The 21,222-nt window shown below is 58.3% G+C and overlaps 1 pseudogene; it reads right to left on the reverse strand.

The window, feature by feature from the left end:
* LOC128945559 (zinc finger protein 850-like) overlaps window positions 1–20,744 on the reverse strand; it is a 223,040-nt pseudogene extending 202,296 nt beyond the window's left edge.
* Window positions 20,745–21,222: the final 478 nt, after the last annotated feature.

The raw sequence follows: 21,222 nt of genomic DNA on the forward strand, positions 1-21,222 counted from the left end.
GGCTGCAAACGCAGCCGGCGGGGATCTGAAGGGGAAAGAGCCAGCCTGGGCCGGGAAGGCGGCCAGAGACGGAGCCAGAGCTCGGAGCTGGTGCTCCATGAGCAGCTCCATGATGGGGAGAAGCCCCACACGTGTGGGGAGTGTGGGAAGAGCTTCAGGTGGAAGTGCGACCTGATCAAGCACCAGAGGATCCACACTGGGGAGAAGCCCTACGAGTGTGGGGAGTGTGGGAAGAGCTTCAGCCAGAGCTCCCACCTGCTTGTGCATCAGAGGATCCATGCTGGGGAGAAGCCCTATGAGTGTTCCAAATGTAGGAAGTGCTTGAGCCGGAGCTCCCACCTGATCACACACCAGAGGATCCACACTGGGGAGAAGCCCCATGAATGTGGGGAGTGTGGGAAGAGCTTCAGCCTGAGCTCCCACCTGATCAGGCACCAGAGGATCCACACTGGAGAAAGGCCGTACAAGTGTTCCGAGTGTGGGATGTGCTTCAGCCAGAGCTCCGGCCTGATCCAGCACCAGAGGACCCACACTGGGGAGAGGCCCTATGAGTGTTCCAAGTGTGGGAAGAGGTTTCCAACCAGCTCCAATCTCCTCCGGCACTATCAGAGTCACCTGGAGGAGAAGCCCTTCCAATGCCCCGACTGCGGGAAGGGATTCAAGTACAACTACTCCCTCATCACCCACCGGCGCATCCACACTGTGGAGAGGCCCTATGAGTGTCCCCAGTGTGGGAAGAGCTTCTCCAGCAGCTCTCACTTGACCCAACACCAACGGAGGCACCACTAAGGGAAGCCCTGCGAGTGCCCTGAGTGCGGGCAGAGCTTTGTGCGCTGCCCCAGCTCCATCCCCCACTGGAGGAGGCACTTTGGGCACAGCCCTGGTCACTCCCATTCCCTGTGATCCATGTTGGGAACACACCTGGCTGCTTTGCCTTTTGGTTTGGCCTTAATTTTCCTCTGCTTCACCTTCATCCTTTAAAAACACCCAAAACTGGGTTAAATGAAGGAAATTGATTGAATATATCTGAAGTTCCATAATTTCTCAGTTGTTTTAGAGGGAATTTAGGATTTGGGGACGCGTTCTGTGTCGAGTACTGCTGTTGCTAAGAGGAAGGATGTTAATGTCACCCTTCTTGTGTTGCTAAGAACTGCTCCCCTGACCCAAACCCCAACTCCACCCTTGGGATGCCCTGTAAAAACTGCCTTTGTCTTGTCTTTGGGTGGTAAGAAATGGATTCCCAAAGGATCAGCCCTTTTCCCACTGGATTCCAAGAGGGTCAGCCTTTTTCACTGGATTCCCGGAGAATTCTGACTCTGTCACTGTTGTTTTTTTGTTTGTACTACTGCATTCGTATTTTTAATTTTTCCTAATAATGAACTGTTATTTCTATTCCCATATCTTTTCCTGAGAGTCCCTTAATTTCAAATTATTATTATTAGTAGTAGTAGCAGTATTAGTATTAGTATTAGTATATTGTTATTACTATTATTATTAATCAAAGGCAGGGGGTATATAGTTTCCATTCCAGTGGAGGCTCCTGAAATGGGGAGACACCCTCAAGGATGGGCCATGTCAAATAGTTCCTGAAATAGGTAAATGAGTTTATGGTTATGCATGAGGGTCTATGAATATGCAACAGGCTGATGTAATCAAGCCAGAATAATTAAGGGGTGTCTCCAAAAATAACTGGGGGGTCTTGAAGGCCATAACAACCTTCACCCCTTGGTCCTTGTCTCCCATGACATCAGCCTGTTGCATATTCATAGACTTTTTGCATATCCATAAACTCATTTTCATATTCTAGGAACAAACAAAATTGTCTTCGTCCTGTTTGGGGTCCCACCCCCGTCCCAGCTCAATTTGGGGTGTCCCATCCCTCTCCCAGCTCAGTTTTGGGATCCCATACCTCTCCCAGCCTAATTTTGGTGTCCCATTCCCCTCCCACCTCAATTTTGGGGTCCCATTCCCCTCCCAGCTCAATTTTGGGGTCCTACCCTCCTCTTTTCCCTGCTCTCCCTCCCGTTTCCAATCGTTCCCCCAGTCCCCTCCCCCATGTTTGGTTTTGGGAGCTCCAAGCCCCTCCTGCTCCGTTTTGGGCTCCCGACCCCGTTTTGGATTAATTTGGGGTCCCCAGCCCATCCCCAGGGTCACCTTCCCCCCCTCCCCAAATCCGCTCCTGGCAACTGATGAGTCACCAGCGGGACACGCTCTGATTGGCTGGAAATTACCCCGCGCGGTCTCTGAGTATTTACCGCAGTGAGAGGCCTTGGTCTGTGCCCGGCAAGTGATGAGTCAGAGTCGGGCCGGGCGCTGATTGGCTGAAGATCGCTGAGCGGGGCCAGTGCATCGGTGCCGCGCGTTCTGATTATTCGGGATCTGTTTTGGGGTGGGGACGGGAGGACCTGGGGTTTCTTGAGGTTTATTTGGGTTTATTTAGGGTTTGTTTGGGGTTTATTTGGGGTTATTTATGGACTAATTGGGGTTTCTCTTGGGTTTTACTTGGTTTATTTCTGTTTATTTGGGGTTATTTGGAATTATGTGGGTACTTTGGAAGTATTAGTGTTTGTTTGGGTTTATTTGGGTTTATGTGGGTTTATTTGGAATTATTTGGGGTTCTTGGGGTTAATGTTGGTGTATATGGGGTTTTTTTTTTTCGGTGTGCTTGATATCATTTGGGTTTTTTTGACTTTAACTTCGGGGAGGTTTTTTTCGTTTTTTGGGGTTCTTTGGATTTGTTTGGGGTTTTTTCGGGGATTTCTATGTATTGTTTGGGGTTGTTTGGGGATATTTGGGGTTTTTTTCAGGTGTTTTGGGGTTGAGTTATTTGGGGTCACTTAGGGTCAAAAGCTCCGGGTGATTTTCTACTGCAAAAATCGGCAATTTTTCCTTAAAAATCCGACAGTTTTCCCCCAGGAAACCAGGAATGTTCTCTTATAAATCCCGGACTTTTCCAGCCAATAGCAGCGCGCCCGGCCCCAAACCAACCAATCACCGCAGGTCTCCCCTCGGGAACACCAGCCTCTCTGTGCACCGATCCAACCAATCACTGCATGCCTCCCTTCAGACACGCCCGCCTCTCACACACCGAACAAAGAAATCACCGCGTTCCTCCTCTCAGCTATTCTCGCCGCTCTCGACCTGAACCGACCAATCACCGGGCGTTTTCCCTCAGCAATTCCCGCCTTCTTTGCCTCTATCCACCCAATCACCACGCGCCTGCCTTCAGCAAAGCCTGCTTCCCCCGCCCATCTCCTGTCAATCACCCCGCCCTCTACGAAACCAACCAATCACCGGGCGTCTCCCGTTACCAACTCCCGCGCTCTCCGCGCTGCTCCAGCCAATCAGAGCCGAGCTGGAAGCAGCGCCCCTTGACCCCAGGGCCAGGCATGGAGCGGGCGCCCCCTCCCCCCCCGTCCCCCGGGACCCCCTCAGGGACCCCCGGGAGCCGCCCCGCGCTCGGGCGGGTCCTGCGGGAGGCACTGGAGAGAGCGGGGGAGGCGCTGGGAGAGGACGGGGGGCTCCGGGAGCTGCTGAGAAGGCGCAGGGACAGGTGAGGGGTCCTGGAGGGGTCGTGAGGGGAATTTGGGGAGGGGTCTTGAGGATGTTTGGGGGGTATTTGGGGAGGGTCTGAGGGGAACTTGAGGGGATTTTAGAGGGGTCTGAGGGTGCTGGGGGTGCTTTGGAGGGGAATTTTGGGAGGGGTCCTCGGGGGATGTCACAATCCATCCTCACGGACGGGTTTCGTGATGGTTCATGGATTTGATCTAAGGGTGCAAAAAGAACCAACACGGTACAGTGGGGTTTGCAATGATAATCGAAACAAATGCACCTTTATTGAATGAGCACAGCAAAATGCGAAAGAGGGATTAAGGGAGAGAAAAAGATGGGGGAAGAGAGAGACAAAAGAGAGAGAGAGAGAAAGAGAGAGGGGATAGAGTTACGAAACGTAGAGACGAAGTCCTTTGGTCCAGTCCAGTCGAGGACCCGCCTGTTGCATCGGGGAAGTCTCAGAGGCCCAGTTCATCTGGACCCCAATTATACTCTTTTTCATTGGGGCAAGGGGGATGGATTTTGCAGCCGAAACAAAGGTAGTTTATTGTATCTTCGGGGGGGGGGGGGGGGGGGGTGGGAAATAAGGGTACACACAGTCCAAGTTTGTCAGCAGGCGAGAGTCATTGTTTTCGTTGTCCACTGCCTACACCTGCAACATCCATCTTGCTTTGGGCAGCTTTCCTTCCTCGCCCTGTACACCTCCCCCGAGTTGGGGCTTTCAGTCCCAGTCTCTGGAAGAAGGTGAGAGGGGCCTTCTCACATAGGGATTCCATGTCTCAGTCCCTTGATGAAGAGGTTTCTTACATCTCTACTTGTCTGTCACGGTGGTTATGAACGGTCTTCTCTTGGAGGAGGGGACCACCCTAAAGATCAAACCAGCCAAGCTGAGAGGTAGGGAGGATTCCAGAGCTATTGTGCAAAAGGGCAGGATGCCCTGTGAGCTCAGTGTTGCGTATAACAAACAACATCTGTGAAAACAGCAACTTAGCAACGCTTTCAGGCCTCAGGCACATGACTTTCCCGGCCACCGGATCAGCAAACGAGCGTTTTAATTTTTTGGTGGTCTCTCTCCATGACAATCGTAAGGCAGACGAGGGATATTTCAGACAGACTCTCACAACACGGAACACACTTGTTCCCCCAGCTCCAGAAAACTTGATGCAGGAACAAAAACATTCCTGCAGGAACCACCAAAGGCCAAGGGGCGTTTGGCCACTTTCCCTTCCGCACCACACGCTCGGGCAAATTGCGCAGACCAAGCAGCCTTTCCCCTCTTCCCCATTGGCCTGAAGACACTGTGCACCAAGAGAAAGCTCCTGGACACCCGGCTATCCAACACAGCAATTTAATGTTCCTCTGGTGGGTGAAGGGAAAGGAAGTGCTGGCAGAGGAGAGGTGTTCCCCGCAGGCTCAGGCGGCCCCAGCAGACGCAGCCTCCCGGATCAGTTCTGCACAGCGCCGCGGCAGGACACTCAGCCACGGGCACACAGGAAAGGCCGCGACTTCCAGAGGCGGCGCAGTTGGTCTCGCATCCTCTGGAGCCGGGAGGAGGGAACGCTCTGTACAGCTAAAAGGATGTGCAGAGCTTGAAGCGCCAGGCATGAGATGGCAGGGCTGCTGTCATCCGTCATGTCCTGAAGGGCTGCAGAGAGAGAAACAGAGGCACAGTCAGAGGCTGGATCTGCCGGGAGCTGGGCAGAGCCTCCAGCCTCGTCCGTGCCATGCAGCTGCTGGCACGGCCTGGAGGAAGCAGGAGCCAAGAAGGACGAGCTGGCAGAGGCTGGCCAGGAATGTCCCGCAGGCCCCTGCAATGAGTCTTTGCTGTGGCCCCGCTGCCCTTGGGGCGCGCAGGGAGTGGAGCCGTCGGCGGGCGGGCCAGGGAACGCAGCTGCCAGCGGCAGCCCCCGCCGAGAGCCCGCGGGCCTCACTCACCGCTGCAGATGATGCGGAACTGCGGCTGCTGCCCTGTCAGGTAGCGCCCGGCCATCCCTGGGGAACACAGAGCATGTCCTGCCTTCAGAGGCACAGCTGCCGCCCACGGGCGCTGCCAGCCCTGAGGCCACACGCCCTGCTGGCCCAGCAGGGCTCAGCCCGGGCCCCTGGCGCACGCTGCCGCCCCAGGGCACGGCTGCCAGAGGGCGGCAGCAGCAATGCCCAGGCCAGCGGGGGCTGCCCATGCCCGCACCCGGATCCTGCTGCCGGCACAGCAGGCGGGGCCGGGGCCGAGCTGCGGCAATGGGGCGGGCCGGGGAGGGAGCCGGGCTTGGCGCTCACCCATGAACCTGACGGCCGCCTCTCGCAGGGGCCCCTGTGCACTCCGCAGGTAGGGCAGGGCCAGGCGCAGGTGCTCGGCCGCTCGGCTCCTGTCCTCTGCCTGAGCTGCAGAGAGCGGCAGGGCACGGAGGGAAAGGGTTGATGCGGGCCCTGTCCCTGGGCTGGGCGCTCCCTATGGCCGGCGCTGCTCCCCCTGCCCACAGAGCCCCGAGGCCCGGCCAGCAGCCGCAGGCGCCGGGCTCGGCACGGGGTACAGGGCCCGGCGAGCCGCGGTGCCGCCCCGCAGCAGAGCCCGGCTGGCTCGGGGCTCCGTCGGCACCGGCCTTGGGGCCACAGGAGCCTGGAGCAGGAGCACGGCCCAGGGAAGGGAGCGGCGTGTGGGGCGCAGGCCGGTGTCCCTGCGTGCGGCACTGGGCAGGGGGCACAGCTGCCAGCCCCACAGACTGGGCGCCGTGGGCAGGCGGCTGCTCCAGGGATTGGGCTGGGCATTCCAGGCTGTCCTTACCAAGCACTCGGCAAATCTCCACATCTGATCCGTCTGCAGCAGCTCCGTCAGGAAGCTCACTGCAGAAAGCAGCGTTTCCCGAGAGGCCTGCAGAGCAGCAGAGACCCAGAGATGGCACCGCAGCCCAGGGCACAGGAGCCGCATCTCTGTGCCAGGGCTGGGAGGAGGCTGGAGCCCGTCAGATGCCAGGGGGTGGGGAGACAGCTGAGCCCCTTCCATGGGGACACCCAGGAGGCCTCACCTGTGCCACACACTGGTTCTCATCATGGCAGTGGAAGAAGAGTGGGAGCAGGCTCTGGCTCACAGGCTTCTTCAGGGGCTTTTCTCCCTTTGCCACTACAAAAGCGATCACGTCTTGGAAGAGGCGAATGGAGAGCAGCTGCACAAGGCTGTTGTCCTGTTGGAAAGGAAGCCAAAGCCCTCCGCATCCGCTGCTGCAGGCCCCCCTGTGCCCAGGCCCAAGGCAGCACCCAAGTGCCCGTGGCTGGGGGCACAGAGCCTCACATTGTCAAAGAGGTGCCAGAGCGCCTCAGCCAGCTGCAGGGCGATGGGGCTGGCTATTGCCAGGTCTTTCTGCAGCATCAGGAGGCTGAGCACAATGAGGGTCTTCTCCATGATGTCTTCATCCCTATCCCACAGTAGCTTCACAAGGCTTTCGCTCAGGCTGTACATGCTTGGATCCTGTGTGGAAAACAAGGCTGGGCAACCCCACACTGCTGGTGCTGGTGCTGGTGCTGCTGCTGCTGCTGCTGCTGCTGCTGGTGCTGCTGCAGGGCTCAGAGGCCAAAGGCCTGTCCCAAAGCATTCAGGCAGCTGAACAGCGAGCCTGGAGAGCTGGGAGCAGCTGCCACAGTTTTAAACCCCAGCTAAGCCCAAGGGGCTGCTTGCCCCAGCCCCACGCTGCCAGCACAGCTTCAGCTGCTGCCTCCTTCTCACCATCGAGGTGAGTACCACGAGGCCTCGGAGCGCCACGCGACGCATCTCCCTGGACTGGCTCTGCAGGTGCCTTGTCAGGATCTCCAGGACTTGTTCACCGCATTCACTCAAGTCCAGGCAATCCAGGAGCTGAAAGGCACAGAGCAGGCACAGAGGTGCCCAGCTGGCAGGAGCCCAGAAGTGCACAGGGCCGAGCCAAGGCAGCAGCACAGAGCACAGGCAGCGTCCCAGGCAGCTGTGGCTACGAGAGGGCAGAGGGCTGGGAGGCAGCTCAGCCAGGCAGCGCTGGCCATGGGGCTCACCTCCACCAGGAAGGCCAGGGCGGGCAGTTCCCAGTCTGAAATGCCTTGGCTGAGCAGCTCAAAGAGGCAGGATGCCATGCCACAGCACCAGATGATGGAGACACGGTGCATCTCCCTGGCAGGGAGAAAAAGGCACCATTGCTCCTGGGCCGGACGGGCAATCCTCTCCCAGGGGTGACTGGCAGAGCTCTGCTCTGCTCCCGAGCACCCCGGGGGTGCTTTGGGGGACGGCTGTTCCCGGGCACCCTCCTCTGCCGGCCTTTTCCAGTCTGCTCATCCCTCCCTTGTGACAAGGCCCTGCCGCCCATGACCACCGGGACTGCATGGGGCGTTGCGGGCACAAAGGAGAGGGGCGGTGGGGACAACGAGGTCTCACCTGGCCAGCAGACCCACTGCACAGTGGTGGGTGTCGGCACGGAGCAGCGTGTCCCAGGCACGCTTGCGTTCCATGGACAGCACCACGTGCTCATGGCGCATTTGGCAGAGCAGGACCTTCAGGGTCTGCAGCGCAAAGCTGTGTGCAGAGCAAAGGCCAGGTCACGCTGGGAGCCCCGGCTCCTGCCCTGGGACATGGGAGGGACGGGGAGACTGGGAGGACTGGCACGGAGCACCTTGTGGGGTTGGCGGAGAGGCCGTGTTGCTGCTGGCATCCCTGCCAGAAGGTCTCAACCTCTTCTGGCATCTCCTGCGTGCTGATGTAAGATTGGAAGAGCAGATGCAGAAAGAGACTGGGGAAATACTCCAGCACGGCAGGCGAGCGCCAGGCCAGATTGAAGATTTTCCACAGTGCCACAGTTGCCTGCAAGAAATAAAACAGCCAGAGACAACACTCAGTGCCAAGACATCCACGTGGCAGGGCCTGAGCGTGCAAGGGAGAGGCCGGGGAGACACGGGGGGAGCAGCCGGCCTGGTGCCCCTGAAGCCTGCCCCTAAGGCAGGATTCAGCCCAGTGCCTGTGGCAGGGAGATGCAGCTGGGGGGAGCACAGAGAGCTGGCTGCTGGAGAGGCGGCCTGGGGTCTGGCAAAGGCCGGCAACAGAAACTCACAGCCAGGGCAAAGACTCCTGCGTCGTCCCCATCAGAGGTGCACACGCTGTGCACTGGCCAGGTGCTCAGCACATGGAGGAGCAGCTGCAGCGCCAGCTCCGCAGTCCTGCTCGAGGACATGATGGTTCCCCACATGGTGGCGGCAGCTCTGTGGGGTCGGAGCTCTGTGTCAGGGCAAGCTCGGCCACAGCGCCGTGGCCTGGGCAGCTGCAGGGCCCCGCGCTGGCCCTCAGCCCTGCCTCTGCCCACTGCCCCTGGCCGGCAGCGGCCAGTCAGCCCACGTGGGTACAGGCCTGGAGGGACAGGGAGGGAGCGTGGCACCAGGCTCAGGAGCTGACATGGCAGCACTGGAAAACAGAGGAGCCAGAGGATCCTGGAACTGCCCGCCTGTCTGGCAGCCAGCAGGGACAGGCTCTACAGGGTGACGGGCCAGTGAAGCCTAAGCCCTCAAGGCACGTGGGGCTGCCCTACCTGTCACACGATGGGGCCCAGCGCAAGAGGGTGATCAGCACGTCACAGGGGTGTTCCTGGGTCAGCTCCAGAAGGGCCTTGTCCAGCCTGTGCCCAGCAGACTCATTGGCCGTGAGCCACTGGTGGATGTACCTCACCATGGCGGGCACCTGCAGAGGGCACGGGGAGACTCGCAGAGCTGCCAGAGCAGCAACTTCCCCTGAGAAGTGCTTCCCTTCCAACCGCATTGGGCCGGGCCTCAGAGGCCGAGGGAGCCCGGCAGAGCCGGCTGGAGGCGCCACACCACTGCTGGGGCCATCGAGCCCTTGCCCCAGGCTGCTTACTTGTGTTGGATTGGAGACACCCTTCTCCACAAGCAAATCCAGCATGGCAGCACCGGTCTCGGCATCGAGGAATGGAAGGTTGGCCAAGACGCCCGTGCGCTCACTGGCGGTCTCTTCCTGCCAAAGGCACGTGATGAATTCACAGAGGGTCTGCAGGAGAAGGCAGCAAGAGAGGGAGAATCCATGGAGCGCTCCAAGCCTGGTCCTTGGCTGAGCAGTGCCAGCAGGCCCAGCCCAGGTGGGGATGGCCGCAGGTACCTGCGCCGTTCTGCCCAAGCAGCCACGGGCGGCTTCCTGTTCTTGTGTCCCATCCTTGGTTGCATCTGGCAAAGAGCGAGCGCAGCCAGAGCTGAGGGGCTGCGGGAGAGGCCAGAGAACACAGCCCAGCCCTGAGCTCCCCAGGCAGGGAGAGCCTCGGGATGCCCCGGGGGATGGAGCGCGGCTGCCAGGGGCTCCAGCCCAGCTTCTGTCCTATCCATGGATATGTCCACAGGGATGGGATGGGATGGGATGGGATGGGGCCAAGCTGGCTACAGACACCAGCCCTGCAGCCCAGCTCTGACACTCACGCTCCTGCAGCAGCTGGAACTGCTCCAGTTCTTCGGGCTGCTGTGCTGAGGTAGCTCCAGCCTCTTCCTCCTCCAGCCAGGCCAGCTTGGGCACGCTGGGGGGGTCTCTGCTCGATGTCACTTTTTGCAGTTAGGAGTGTTTGCTGAAGCAGAGAGGCCTCGGAAGAGCTGAAGATGAGCAAGTGCTGCAGTCGTGCCTTGAAGGCACCTGCAACAGAAGAGCCTCGGGAAGGCTACAGGACAGGAAGTCCTGCAGTCTGTCCTCGAGGGCAGCAGCAAGAGAGAAGTCTCAGGAAGGAAATAGGACTGCAAGTCCCGCTGTCTGTCCTCGAGGGCACCAGCCGCAGGGATGGCAGACGCTTCGGAAATGCTCCACGTCCCCGAGTCTCGCAGCCTGGCCTCGAGGTCACCTGCACAGGGAACGCCTCGGAAAAGCTCCGGGTCAGCAAGGAACGAGCTGGCTGTGGGGGGGCTCCTCACAGCCCTGCTCTGTCCCGTCCTGTCCCGTCGCGTGCACCCAGCACTCTGGCGTGACCGTGGCACCGCCAGCACCGATGTTACGGCGTGTCACAAAGGGTCACCCTTGCACACTCTGTCCCTTTCCATCCCACAGTGACAATGGTGCACTGTGTCACAGAGAGCCCCAGGACACGCCTCCACGTGCCCTGGGGACACCCCCACCCTACCCAAACTGCCGCAACTTGCAGGCAAGGCCTTGCCCCAAGTGTTGAAGACACAGCCCAGCAGGAACTTTAGCAAGGGCCCAAACAAGAAGCAGCTGCTCCTCTGCTCTGCCTGCTCAGGGCAGCAGAATGAGCCCCCACGGCTGCCAGCACAGCAGAGCAGGAAGGGCACCGGGGCCTTCCACAGGCTCTGCCACGGCCTCTTTGGGACCAGTCCCGGTGCTGGGTGGCCGGCACACTCGCAGGGGCGTGACACAGACACGGGACGTGCGGCCCAGAGCTCCAGTGCTGCTCTGTCCCCTATGCAGCGCTGGCAGCAGCAGCAGCTGTGGAAGAGTCCCTGCCAAAGGAGATTTGCCATGCCCAAAGCCTGCCAATGCTGGTGCCTGTCTCCTGCCACAGAGACCTGTGGCCCCGGGGGACATCTCTGCCAGAGGACAGCCAAAGCCAATGTGCCTTGGTGTCTGTGTGATCTTTTCGGCAGGTGGCTGTTGGCAGGAGCACCTGGAGCAATTGGTGGCCACACTGGGTATCCGTCAGAAGGCAGAAGCTGTTGTCCCTTCCTGGAATGATTTTTGCTCGGAAGTGATTATCTGCAGCACAAACCCACCATCCACTATTGACTTTCACAGGACAATGACATTCTTACAGAGATACTCTCAAGTTGCCTTGTGTGCTTCTGGCTGCTTTTCTTTCTCTCTGGATGAAAACATCAGCCCAGCGTCTGATGGGCAATGCTGCGGGTGCTGCCCGTCTGGCTGTGGCCAGCAGCTCATGCCCAAACACAAGCGGGTGCCTTCTGGGCAAGGGGATGGACTGGCACAAGCAGCCATTTTCCCTGGTGTCACGGTTTGATGCTGGCACAATGCCAGTGCCCCCATGAAAATACATTCTCCCTGATGTCTACTGTGAGATGTTATCAGGAATAGAGCGAAACAGGCTCCAGCTTTGGAATACAAAGAAAAAAATCTTTCTTAACTTACAATATATAAAAGAAACACACAGAAACAATGAAAACATTCCAAACATTCCTCCTCCCCCCAGCCAAATTCCCCATACATCACAGTAAGGTAAAACCTTGGACTCGCAGTTGTCACCCCTCAGGTCACCAACTGTCAGTCCATCACCACCCCTCAGATAATCAACTCTCAGTTCATCAAGGAGAGAGGAGTCCCTCTTGGCCACAGGCTTCCCCAGGAAACACAGTTGAGACCTCTTGTGTTTCCGTGTCACACGTGGCACTGCCCGGGGATCATTTGCCATCGTGACATCTTCCTTCCATGCCCAGTGCTCTCACCACTGCACATGGACCAGAGCTGCTTCTGGGGTTCCCCTTTTAAGGATGCTTTGCCCAGTTCCAGAAATGAGCACAGTCTCTCACTTTTGGGACACCTATCCCTCCCAAATTCACCCCCTGGGGCCGAGGGGTCTCAAGAACAAAGATCTTCTTCCTCACTGAAGGCAGAGGGCACCACCACCCTCCTCATCCACCTCTGTTCATGCCACTCCTTCACATCACATCACTGCACTCTCTTGGCTCTGAGCCATTGCCTCCCCCTAAATGCAGTCTCTGTGCCACAGGAAAAATGGTTCTGTCCATGGCTATACAAGAAAAGTCCAGCCAAAGGCCAATCCATCATTTCCTCCCGCCTAAGAGTCTTCTCAACTTCTCTTGTGGCCCATCTCCTCTTATCTCATCTCTATCTCTCTTCTCATTCAGCTCCAGGAGGATCAGCATTTGTAAGGTTTCCATCATCCAAGAAAAGGGTTAAAATCTCGGGCTCTGCCTGCCCAGAACTCCCGCGCTGGCCCTGCCGGGCATCTTCTCTCTGCACCCCTTCCCCTTCTCGGCTGTGCTGCCAGCAGAAGATATCAAATTTCAAGGTGGCACAGGCACAGACACCGGCTCTCCCTCTCTCTCTGTGGCCGCTGTCCGATGCCTCTCAGTGCTCCTCCACCCTTCCATCCTGCAGGGGCCTTCAGCTCCCTTCTCTGTCCAAGGCCCGGCTCCCCTCACCCGGCCGCATGGCTTCCCCTCCCGCACCCAGCCCGCAGCCGGGCAGGGCAGCTCTGAACCTTTCACCCACCGGAACCAAGAGAGCTTCCCCTGGGAGTTCTCCGCTTTTAACCCCCTGTGTGCTCAGAGGTGAATCCATGTCCTCAGGGGCCACACCAGGTGCCAATATTCAAATCTGAGCACTGATTGGTTTGACCACAGCATCCCAAAAAACGCACTTCCTTTTCAAACCAGGACAGCGGGACCAAGGGATCCGAACAGAAAATTCTGAACGAGCTCAGTAACCCAAAAATACGGGTTAATTGTGAAATGAGCGGCTCTGATTGGCTGGTCCACCACAGCCCGCGCCTCTCCATCCCCGCCCCCACCTGCCCAGCGCCCCAAGGTTCCCCCTCGCCAAAAAACCCCAAGCCCGGGGCTGCAGGGTCCCGGAAAGGCCTCAGCCAATGGCAGCGCAGGCAGGAGGCGGCTTAGCTAATGAGAGGTCGGGGCTTTGGATTGCCTCATCGGTTGCCGGGCAGAGCCCGTGGCTGATCGCTGCCCAGAAGCGGCGGCAACCAATGAGAGCGCGCGGCGCTGCCGAGCCCGCCCTTCTCCGGACTGGCGCTCCCAGCGCAGCGCGGCTGCTTTGGGGCTGCTGCTCCCTGCCCGGCCCCGGCCATGGGGCGAGGGGCGGCAGCTGGGGCCCTGCTGGTGGCACTGGTGGTGCTGGGAGCCCCCCCGGCTGCGGGCGCGGAGCTCTCGGGTGAGCGGGGGTGCGGGAGGCGCTGGGACAGGGGGGGAGAAGGTGGAAAAGGGGGCGAAGAGGGGAGCCCGAAATGGAGGGCGAGGAGGAGGGGACTCCCCAAAGGGAGAGCGGGAGGGGCTGAGGGGTGGGGGGAGGAGAGGGAGGAGTGGGAGACGGCGGGACTCCCCCGAGGGGGCTGGGGATTGAGGGATTTGTGGGAAAATGGGGAAATGGGACCCCAAAAGTGATTTGGGGAGTGGCTGGATGTGGGAGGGGAGAGGATGTGGAAGGGGAAATGGGGGAAGGGCGGCAAAGAGGAAGGGGCAGCGCGGGCAGGAGGGTCCCATGGTGGCCGTGGGGCACAGGGTGTGCTGAGTGGGGATCCGGGGTGGGCCCCGGAGCTCTGCAGTTTCTGCTGGGGTGTGCTGGGGGGGCACCCCCCGATCTATGTTCTACACTCACAGGGGTGTTTCAGGAGCAGATAACATCGGAGTGTCACTTCATTAACGGCACGGAGAAGATGCGGTACGTGGAGAGGTTCCTCTACAACCGGATGCAGTTCGCGATGTTCGACAGCGACGTGGGGCACTACGTAGGGTTCACCCTCTATGGGGAGAAGGTGGCTAAGTCCTGGAAGACCGACTCGGCTAAACTGGAGTACAAAAGGGCTCAGGTGGACAGGTACTGCCGGAACAACTACGAGGTGGCCACCCCGTTCCTCCTGGGGCGCCGAGGTGAGCTCGGAGCAGAGCGTGTCCTCTCGGGCCCTGCCCTGCCAATGACCCCGCAACACCACAAAACCTCCCTGGACATCGACCCAGAGCCCTCAGCGCTCCTTGAACACATCTCCGGAACCCCCTGACCCACCCATTGACCTTTGTGGCTCGCCCAGTCGATCCCCGTTCCTCCCAGTGCCTCCCCGCGCCTCCAGCTCAGCCGAGCGTGGAGCTGACGCTTCTCAGCCAATCAAAGCACGAATCTCTGATGACTCGTCTGTTGCCAGGCAGACCCGCAGCGCCGACTGCCCCGGGCTGGGCTCGGCCTCCCAGTGCCGTGCACTTCATTCCCAGTTCCTCCCAGTGCCACCACAGTCTTCAAACTCCCTCCCAGTCCCTCCCAGTCCATTCCCAATCCCTCCCAGTACCTACTCAGTCCCTCCCAGTCCTACTGAGGTCATTCCCAGTTCATTCCAAGTTCATTCCCTCAGCACAATCTCCAATTCCAGGGCCCCTCATCTCCTCCCATTTCTCTCAAAACCACCCCAGTTCCTCTCCGTCCATTTCCAGTTACTCCCAGTCCTTCCCAGTTCGGCCCACCCACTCCAACTCAATTCCCAGTCTATTCCCAGTTCACTCCCAGTCCTCCACCCTCTCTCCCAGTACTCTCTATCCCCTCCCACCTCTCCCAGTGCCATTCAATTCCCTCCCAGTCCATCCCACTCCATCCCAGTACATTCCCAATCCATCCCAGCCCATCACCAGTCCCTCCCACCACACTCCGCTGGCCATTCCTTGTCACTCCCAGTCCATGCCAGTCTCTCACCAGCCCACCCCAGCCCTCCCCTCTCTTTCCCAGTGTCCCCCAGCTGATCCCAGTGTGTCCCGATTTCTCTTTCTCTGTCTCTCCCAGTGCCCCCCAGCGTGTCCATCTCGCTGGTGCCCCCCTCGAGCTCCCAGCCCGGCCCCGGCCGCCTGCTCTGCTCCGTGATGGATTTCTACCCTGCTGCCATCCAGGTGAGGTGGTTCCAGGGCCAGCAGGAGCTCTCGGAGCACGTGGTGGCCACCGACGTGGTCCCCAACGGGGACTGGACCTACCAGCTGCTGGTGCTGCTGGAAACGCCGCCCCGGCGCGGGCTCAGCTACAGCTGCCAGGTGGAGCACGTCAGCCTGGAGCAGCCCCTGAGGCGGCACTGGGGTACGGGGGAGCCCCTGGGGGCACTGGCAGAGCCACTGGGCTGTGCTGGGAGTCATGGGGAGGGAGCAGGAGAGACCCGGGCTGGAGCTGGGAGAGGGGCTGGGGGCTGGGCAAGGGCTGGGAAGGGGTTTGGGGGGTGCTGGGGAGGATGGGATGGGCTTGGGGGGGTCCTGGTGGGCACTGGGAGGGAGTTTGAGGGTGCTGGGTGTGACTGGGAGGGAGTTTGGGGGTGCTGGGTGTGACTGGGAGGGATCGCAGGAGCCCCGAGGGGCTGGAAGGAGATCGGCGATGGCAAAGCGGGGCTCGCCCTGAGCTCGGTTGTGCTGGGCACAGCCTGGGAGGGCTCTGGCTGAGTCCTGCTGGGGCTGCCAAGGGACTGCGAGAGGCTTTGGGGGTCCTGGGGCCCTGGGGGCAACTGGGAGGGGGCTGTGGGATGCTGAGAGGGACGGGAGGGGCTTTGGCGGCTCCTGGGCAGGACAAAAAGGGATCGGGGGGAGGTTTCAGAGGGTCCTGGCTAGGCTGAGGGCCACAGGGGGGGCGCTGGGAGGGGCTCGGGGTGTCGGTGAGAGGTTTTGGGGGTGCTGAGCCCTGCGGACCCTCCAGAGATGCCGCCGGACGCTGCCCGCAGCAAGATGCTGACGGGCATCGGGGGCTTCGTCTTGGGCTTGGTCTTCCTGGCGCTGGGGCTCGGCTTCTCCCTGCGCAAGAAGGTCAGGGCGGGTGCCGGGGGTGGCGTCCCCGCCGTGGCGGAGCGTGTGCGCTCCCGCCGGGGCCCCCAGCCCGGTGTCACCCCCTTTTCTCTGCCCACAGAGCTCCTGAGCTGGCGGCGGCCGCAGCCCCTCCCCGCGGGCTCGGGCCTGGCCGGGACCCCCCGCTCCGTCCCTGCTCCGCTGATTTTGGGGGGCTCCCGTGTCCCCCCAGCCCCGCTGGCGCTCTGCCCCCGCCCAGTGCCTGCTCCCAGTGCTCCCAGTAAAGCTTCCCAGTTGGCCCCGGGGCCGTTTATTGGGGGTGATGGGGAGGGATTTGGGAAAAGGGAGGGGGACAAAGGGTGGTGGCTTCGGAGAGTCTGTCTGAATTTTCCCTCATCTGCCTCACGATTGTCATTTGAGGACCACTGAAGAGAAGACCCCCGCCCCCCGTCTCCTCTGTAGGAGAAAGTCACATGCCACAAGACCTAGAGACCCCAGAGCACAGTGTTCAGTTACTGTTTTCACAGGTGTTGTTTGCTGTGTGCTACACTGAGCCCAATGAGAAGAAGGGGGCACCGTGCCCTTTTTGCAACAACAGCCTTGGGAGCTGTCCCACCTCTCGGCCTGGCTGGACTTCTCCTGAGTTTCAGGTGGTCCCCCCACAGAAGACCCTCACCTGTTTTACAACCACCGTGACAGACAGACTGAGATGGAAGGAGCCTCTCCATCAAGGACTGAGACATGGAAGCCCCATGTGAAAAGGCCCCTCTGCTCCTTCCAAGGACTGGGACTGAAACCCCCAGCCCGGGGCAGGTGTGTGGGGGAGGCAAGCTGACCAAAGCGAGATGTTTGCCTGCAGGATGTGACCGCTGGACCAAGAAGACAATGGCTCTCGGTTACTGCTGAGAGCATGGACTACCTGTTACATCTATTCCTTATTGTATCTCTATCCCCTCCCTTGCAATTTCCAATGGAGTTATCATAATAAAAACCTCTGAGTTAGCAAGAGACTTCGAGATCTCCCCGACGTAACAGGCGGATCCTCGACTGGACTGGACCAAAGGACTTTGTCTCTACGTTTGGTAGCTCTATCCCCTCTTTCTCTCTCTCTCTCTTTTGTCTCTCTCTTCCCCCATCTTTTTCTCTCCCTTAATCCCCCTATCGCATTTTGCTGTGCTCATTCAATAAAGGTGCATTTGTTTCGATTATCATTGCAAACCCCTCTGTATTGTGTCAGTTCTTTTTGCACCCTGAGATCAAATCCATGAACCATCACAAAACCCGTCCGTGATGATAGATCGTGACAGCCCGAGGACCCCTCCCTAAATTCCCCCCCAACACCCCCAGACCCTGCTAAAACCCCCTCAAGTTCCCCCCAGACCCTCCCCAAATCCCCCTGAAACATCCTCAAGACCCCTCCCCAAATTCCCCTCACGACCCCTCCAGGACCCCTCACCTGTCCCTGCGCCTTCTCAGCAGCTCCCGGAGCCCCCCGTCCTCTCCCAGCGCCTCCCCCGCTCTCTCCAGCGCCTCCCGCAGGACCCGCCTGAGCCCGGGGCGGCTCCCGGGGGTCCCTGAGGGGGTCCCGGGGGCGGGAGGGGGAGGGGGTGCCCGCTCCATGCCCGGCCCTGGGGTCAGCGGGCGCTGCTTTGGGCTCAGCAGTGATTGGCTGGTACACGCGGGGAGGGCGGGAGCTGCTGATGGGAGACGCCCGGTGATTGGTTGGTTTCGTAGAGGGTGTGCTGATTGACAGGATGGGGCACGGGAGGAGGGCTTTGTCGAGGGGAGGCGCCCGGTGATTGGTTGGATAAAGGCGAAGAAGGCGGGACTTTCTGAGAGGAGACTCGCAGTGATTGGTTGGTTTGGGGCAAGGTGCACCGTGATTTGTTAATTTAAGAGATGAAGGGCGGTGATTGGATGGTTTGGGGCGGGGCACGTCACTATTGACTGGGAAAAGTCATGGATTTTTAAGGGAACATTCCCGGTTTTTTGGGGAAAAAATCTCAGATTTTTAAGGAAAAATTCCCGTGTTTTGCAGGAGAAACATTGACGGATTTTTTGACCCCACATGACCCCAAATAACCGCAAAACACTCGAAATAAACCCCAAAGAACCTCCAAAAAACCCTAAACAATACCAGAAAATGCCCCAAAAAACCCCAAAAAAACAAACAAAAAAACCCAAATTAAACTCAAAATTCCCCAAATGATTTCAAGTACTCCCAAAAAAACCCATACACAATAACATTAACCCCAAGCACCCCAAGTAATTTCAAAAAAAACCAAGTAAACTCAAACAAACCCAAATACTTCCAATAAACACAAATATTTCCAAATAACCCCAAATAAACAGAAATAAACCAAGTAAAACCCAAGATAAAGCCCAATTAGTCCATAAATAACCCCAAATAAACCCCAAACCAACCCTAAATAAACCCAAAGAAATCCCAAGACAACCCAGTTCCTCACGTCCCCACCCCAAAACAGCTCCCGACCAATCACGACGCGCGGCACTGATGACGTTCCACTTGCTGGGCACAAACTCAGAGCACTGGCCCCGCTCAGCGATTTTCAGCCAATCAGCTCCCGGCCGGACTCTGACTCATCACTTGCCAGCCACACACCAAGGCCTCTCACTACGGTAAATACTCAAAGACCGCGTGGGGTAATTTCCAGCCAATCAGAGCGTGTCTCGCTGGTGACTCATCAGTTGCCAGGAGCAGATTTGGTGTCGGGGGGCAAGGTGACCCTGGGGATGGGCTGGGGACCCCAAATTAATCCAAAACGGGGTCGGGACCCCAAAAAGGAGCATGAGGGGCCTGGAGCCCCCAAAACCAAACAGGGGAGGGGATTGGGGGAACGATCGGAAAGGGGAGGGAGAGTGGGGAAAAGAGGGTCGGGACCCCAAAATTGAGCTGGGAGGGGGTGGGACCCCCAAATTGATGTGGGATGGGGGTGGGACCCCAAACAGGATGAAGCCAATTTTGTTCCTAGGATATGTAAATGCATTTATGGATATGCAAAGAGTCTATGAATAGGCAACAGGCTGATGTCATGCGAGACAAGGACCATCGAGCAAAGGTTGTTATGGCCACCAAGACCCCCCAGTTATTTTCGGGGAAACCCCTCAATTATTCTGGCTTGATTACATCAGCCTGTTGCAGATTCATAGACCCTCATGCATAACAATAAACTCATTTACATATTTCATGGACTATTTTATATGGCCCATCCTTTGATTACTACTACTACTACTACTAATACTAATAATAATAATAATATTAATAATGAAAATAATTTGAAATTAAAGGGCTCTCAGGAAAAGATATGGGACTAAAAATAACAGTCCTTTATTAGGAAAAACTAAAAATACAAATGCAGCAGTACTAACAAAAAAACAACAGTGACAGAGTCAGAATCCTCTTGGAATCCAGTGAAAAATGTTGATCCTCGAGGAATTCAGTGAAAAATGAGGGTGATCCTCTGGAATCCAGTAGGAATAGGGCTGATCCTTTGGGAATCCATTTCTTACCACCCAAAGACAGGGCACAGGAAGTGCAGTTTTTATAGGGTATCCCAAGGGTGGAGTTGGGGTTGGGGTCAGGGGAGGAGTTCTTAGCAACACAAGAAGGGTGACATTAAATTCCTGCCCCATAGCAACAGCAGCACTCCATACAGAACCAGTCCCCAAATCCTAAATTCCCGCTAAAACAACTGAGAAATTATGGAACTTCTGATATATTCAATCAATTTCCTTCATTTAACCCAGTTTTGGGTGTTTTTAAAGGATGAAGGTGAAGTAGAGGAAAATTAAGGCCAAACAAAAAGTAGAAGCAGCCAGGTGTGTTCTCAACATGGATCACAGGGAATGTGAGTGACCAGGGCTGTGCCCAAAGTGCTTCCTCCAGCAGGGGATGGAGCTGGAGCAGCGCACGAAGCTCTGACCACACTCGGGGCACTCGCAGGGCTTCCCTTAGTGGTGCCTCCGTTGGTGTCGGGTCAAGTTAGAGCTCTGTGAGAAGCTCTTCCCACACTGGGGACACTCGTAGGGCCTCTTCCCCAGTGTGGATGCGCCGGTGCCTGATGAGGTTGCAGTTGTGCTTGAATCCATTCCCGCAGTCGGGACAGCGGAAGGGCCTCTCCTCTCTGTGAATCCGATAGTGCCGGAGGAGATTGGAGCTGTTCTGAAACCTCTTCCTGCATTTATCACACTCGTAGGGCTTCTCCCCAGTGTGGATGCGCTGGTGGGTGATGAGGGTGCAGTTGCGCTTGAATCCCTTCCCGCAGTCGGGGCATTGGAAGGGCCTCTCCTCTCTGTGAATATGATAGTGCTGGAGCAGATGGGAGCTGGTCGGAAACCTCTTCCCACACTTGGAACACTCGTAGGGCCTCTCCCCAGTGTGGGTCCTCTGGTGCATGACCAGGCTGGAGCTCTCTCTGAAGCACATCCCACACTCGGAACACTTGTACGGCCTCTCCCCAGTGTGGGTCCTCTGGTGTTCATCAGGCTGGAGCTCAGGTTGAAGCTCTTCCCACACTCCCCACACTCGGAGGGCTTCTCCCCAGTGTGGATCCTCTGGTGCCTGATCAGGTTGGAACTCACGCTGAAGCTCTTCCCACACTCCCCACATGCATAGGGCCGTTCCCCAGTGTGGATCCTCTGGTGCCTGATCAGTTCGGAGTTCCACCTGAAGCTCTTCCCACACTCCACACACGTGTGGGACTTCTCCCCATCATGGAGCTGCTCATGGAGCACCAGCTCTGACCTCTGGCTCCATCTCCGGCCGCCTTCCCGGCCCAGGCTGGCTTTTTCCCCCTCAGATCCCCGCCAGCTGCGTTTGCAGCCCCTCCTCGTGCGGCATCTCCGGGGCTTTTCCTCCCCGTTGGCTTCCTGTGCCATGGAGCCGCTCAAAACGGCCTCTCCCACCAGGTTCTGCCGCGGGCATTTGTCCTCCCTGCTCTCCATGCTCAGCTCCTGCTCTGGGGGAGGAAGGACAAGGACAGGATGGGATTTGCCTCCGTGCCACAGGCAAGGGCTAGGAGATCCCCCCAGGGCTGAGCTGCAGCCAGGGCCGTGCTGGGCTGGGAGATGGAGAAGCACAGAGGGGAAAGGGGCACTCATCGCCAGCTCGGGGCTGTGCACAAACCACCAACAGGACTGGACTGCTGGGAATGCGTCCTGAGCTGTGTGATTTTCCAACCATCTGTCTCA

The sequence above is a fragment of the Melozone crissalis genome, unplaced genomic scaffold (assembly GCF_028551555.1).
Source record: "Melozone crissalis strain CALT ecotype California unplaced genomic scaffold, PUWL_Pcris_2 ptg000066l_1, whole genome shotgun sequence".
NCBI classification, from domain to species: Eukaryota; Metazoa; Chordata; class Aves; order Passeriformes; family Passerellidae; genus Melozone; species Melozone crissalis.